The sequence below is a fragment of the Convolutriloba macropyga genome, chromosome 14, assembly GCF_964194025.1.
Source record: "Convolutriloba macropyga chromosome 14, txConMacr16.3, whole genome shotgun sequence".
NCBI lineage: Eukaryota > Metazoa > Xenacoelomorpha > Acoela > Convolutidae > Convolutriloba > Convolutriloba macropyga.
Genome location: NC_134481.1, coordinates 7,664,066 through 7,668,827, shown reverse-complemented (window position 1 = coordinate 7,668,827; position 4,762 = coordinate 7,664,066).

The following is a 4,762-nucleotide window of genomic DNA, read 5'->3' as shown; positions in this document are numbered from 1 at the left end:
CAAAAACGGAAAAGATCCGAAAAGTATGCTTTGTCTCATAAGAAAAAATTAGGCTTCCAATAAAATTTTCCAAGAAACACGCCTTAAGGCTTCCAAGAAGTTTGCTCAGTTGATTGCTCCTTTTATACCATTTTATAGGGTTGAACTATTCGAAACAAGTGTGAAAAGTGAGTGAAAAACTGATTATGTTGAAAGTGTAGTTTGATATGAAACGTGAAATCTTGAAAAAAAGTGGGACGTTTAAAAAAGTATGAAATAACTTTCAAAATTAGTGATCGAGCCTAACTTTCTTGTTGACTTTCTTTAACTCCAAAATTGAGGTCTAATTTTAGGTTTGCATTCCCCTTATTTCGCTAGGGGTTGCTTTGACCAAAATTCTTTCCAGGGGTGTGTATACCGAGACGAAGGAGGGAGTTTTTATTGAAATTCAGAAATTTCAATCAAGATTTGGAACCTTAAATTCGTTTTTTTTATTTGGCGTGGCACCAATGTTCTTGGGGATGAAAACACATTCCAAGAAAATGTCAACAGTTTACGCTCTTTTCCTCGCACGTCCTTGTACAAAAGCTTTAGCGAAGTCGGAGTAGAATTTTTATTTCATAGCTTGTGCTTTTGTCAATCACATCAGATTTCTTTAAAGAGAGCTAGTTTTTTACCCCGAATTATTTCCGTACAAAGCCGTGTTGTTGCTTTGTTGGTTATGTCGTGCTTCGCAATTACTTTTTCTAATTTCTTCGCTGTCAATTTTCGGTGAAACAGGAGGGTAATTTTCTACTTACTGTTTGTCGCCCTTTTTCATTGAGACGTAATGGCTGCAGTCTTTCAGTTTTGCTTTTATCTTCCAGTTGATTTTCATACTCACCTTGTGGAGAATGTGACTCATTATTCTTGCAGCCTTCAGAAAGAAGAGTGGGGATAACCATTTCGGCCTCCTGATTTGGATGCATCCATTTCCACCCATATTTGGTAGGTTTCTCTTTTGGAGACGTTGAAATTTGTTGACGTTGGATTCTTTGCCTCAATTTTTCCACACACAGATCGGAAATGAGTTGAATTTTTTCGTTTTCACTCATGCTGGAGGCTATCTGCCCTTTGTATTGCAGTTCCTTAGGTAGACTTTTTTTCGCTTTCAATAATTGCAATAAAGGACCATGTACACCATCCGGCAACGATGGATGTAGGTCGGAAAATAAGGGATGATGAGTAGCACTTAGCCGGATGCTGCACTCCAAGCTGTTCCCCTCTAGACAGTGTAAAGACGGCCCAGTCAGAAAAATAACTAGCAAGTGGAGGAAAGCACCTATATATATATATATATATATATATATATATATATATATATATATATATATATATATATATATATATATATATATATATATATATATATTTGTATATATATATTTGTATATATATTTGTATATATACAATATATTTGTATATATATTTGTATATTTGTATATATATTTGTATATATTTGTATATATATATATATATATATATATATATATATATATATATATATATATATATATATATATATAGCACACATAGGGCACTGGTATGGAAGGATTTAAAAAAAAGGAATATCAAAAAATAAGGAAAGGAATAAAGTTAAGCAGCCTTTCCTCCTCCACGACGGCGCTAATCGAAGTCTCACTGAGAACACGAGGTTTTAGGGCGCGATATCCCCTCAAGCAGATAACACAGCTCCTCAGAAGTGCGAATGTAGCTTATAGTGTCGGCGTACGGCTCTCCGCGTTTTTCGCTGATCTTGCTTGCGAGTTGTTTTGGTAGACTGGATGACTTGCTCAAGCGCATCAATTTTGAAGATCAGATTTCTCTCTTGTGATATCACTTTCTCCGGTTACTCAGTTGGTCAATACGACTGATTCTGTTTTGGGGTATAAGTTATCTGACCACCAGGCTGGGGGGGGGGCATAATGGAAAAGAACGGGATTTTTTCGTTTATTTCCAGGTTTCCAAAGCTGGAAATTTGATTTGGCTTCTCATCTTGATAAGGGCCTACTGGCAATAGATTGACTGCCTTGTTATCACAACAGATGAAAAATTTGGAAGGCTTCAATCGTTATTGCATTTTCTGCTTCAGCAATGGTCTGTAATCTTAAATTCAAAAACTTTTATTGCCGCGGAAGTTATACGAGATTTTCAATTTAGTTTTATCATTAGTAGAAGCTAAGTTACGGGCATAAGGAATAGCTGAATCATCAACATCTAGTAATTTTTCTATTCTTATAAGGATGCTGGAGTGCAAAATAGTATGCAACCACTAAGCTGGGGGGGGGTACAAATAGAAAATATCCCAACACCCCCATGACATAAGCTAAAGAACTTCCTTAAACAGGAGTTGGGAGTTGATAATGAATAAGAAAATCAGTGCCCTTAACTACGCTTTGTATAACTTTATTGATTCCTGTGCCTTAAAGCTGTTTATTGTTTCACCCTCATTTAGTAATGTTCTTGAACCTAACCTGTTCTGTAAAGACAGCGTGCACTTCTCCGTGGAAACCATGTTTTCACTATTATTCTGTTTAACATCATTCAATACTTTAAATATCGTTGCAGCTATTACTCTCCTGTAATTAACTTAATCTAGTCCCCCTAGGCGCAGCCTTCACGACTCCTGGCCTGATGGCTGATAAAACCCATTGTCCACTCTGCAATGGTCCCCTACGTAGGGGAGGCGTCTGGTGTCATACGTGTTGTAAATATTTTCACGTGAAATGCAGTGGCCTAGCCGCAGCAAAAGAGTGGACCAAAAACTTCAGCTGCAAAAGCTGCTCTGAGGTGACCGCAGCCATCGAAACAGCAATCGCAACGCCGGCACCACACAATGGTTTGACCGTTCCCGACACTGCACTCATAGATCCTGCAACATCGCGCGCCCCCAAAACATTCTGTCGCCGCACCATCGGATATTTTTTGGGATAATTTCCAGCCTCAAGACGCGGTAACAGTGCACGAAATATACCGCGAGGTGGTTACATGGAAGCCCTCGTTCTTCACGCTCAGTAAGAACAAGACAGGGGAACAGTTCGCCGAAGCCCTTCACAGTGTCGTCTTCCCGATTGCCGTAGACACGGATAGATCCGATATATCTGACCCTCTGTATGATACTTCCGCACTTAACTCTCAGTCGAACAAAGAAAACGGACGATGGATCGAACAAAAAGACCATCAAGCGTAGACTGCGTGCATGGCACAGCTGCAACTTCTCAGAACTGTTCTGTGAAGCCAAGGCAATCCAAATGAGAATGAATTCAATGAACAAAAAGCAACACTCTGACCTCAAGATGTTCAACGATTTCATGTCTCGTGGTAAGATCAGTAATGCTATTCACGTTCTTTTGGATGAGAATAAAGGCGGCTTGCTCGCACCTGCCGATCTCATAGACGGTAGACCGGTCCTCGAGATTTTACGCGACAAACATCCTGAAGGGCAACCCTTGGAGCCCAACTGCATTCAGCGCCAACATCCACGCACGCTTCCCTACCACCCCGTTGTTTTCGACAAAATCAGTGCTATGCTTGTCCGAAAGCTTGCAATGAAGACTCATGGCAGTGCCGGGTCTTCAGGTCTCGATGCCGAAGACTGGCGTAGACTACTTTCTGCTTTCGAGCAGACCTCCACGAACCTGTGCAAGCTTGTTGCCAAGTTTGCTTAGAGGCTGGCCACGTCCAAAATACCACCAGATGATTTGATTGCATACAATGGTTATCGACTAGTGGTTCTGGATAAATGTCCAGGTGTGAGAACTATTGGTATTGGTGAAGTAATGCGTCGCATCACCGGACGCATAATCGTCGACTGCATCAGGCAAGATCTAACATCCCTCGGTGGAAACTTGCAGCTGTGCCTGGGCCAGAAATGCGGCATAGAACATGCCATACATTCGCTTCGCCACAATTTTGATGATCCCGAAAACGAAGCAATTCTACTAATTGATGCCAAAAGCGCATTTAATGTTCTCAATAGACGAACAGCATTAGAGAACGTGAAGGCATTATGCCCATCATTGCATGTTGTCTTAGAGAATTTCTATAGCCATCTGTCTCATCTCTACATCGGTAAGTCGACCATTCTGTCTCAGGAAGGTACGACACAAGGTAATCCCCTTGCGATGGCGATATATGGAATCGCAATCGTACCCCTATACCCCTAATATCAAAACTTCACAATGACTCCCTGACCGAAAAATGGTATGCTGATGATGGTAGCGTCCTCGGTAAGTTGAAAGATATCAGGGCACTCTTCGACAAGCTCACTCATCTTGGTCCCAAGTACGGATATCTTGTCAATCCTCCGAAGTGTCAGTTGATAACTAAGCCAGGAGGCGAGAGCAAGCGTCAACTGAGTTTGCAGGCACAATTGTGGAAATCACACAGGGCGCTCGAGTCCTGGGATCAGTAATTGGTAGCTCTGAGGCCACTAAAAATTTCCTGAAAGATGCAGAAATTAAATACACAAAAAACTGGACACACTTGGTCAATTTTCTCTCACCTCTCCCCAGAATGCCTATCCTTGTTTGACGAAGGGGGTTCAACAGAAGTTGAGCTTCCTCTCGCGTACTTCACCCTCCATGGACGGGGTTCTGACATGCAGAGGGGCGGCTTGGCCGAGTCATACCGAACATCGTCGGCAAAGAAATAATCCAAGAGGAAAGAGAACTTTTTTCTCTCCCTACTCAGAAGGGTGGGCTTAATATCGCCCTCCCACAAGATCTTCATAAAAATCTTGAGA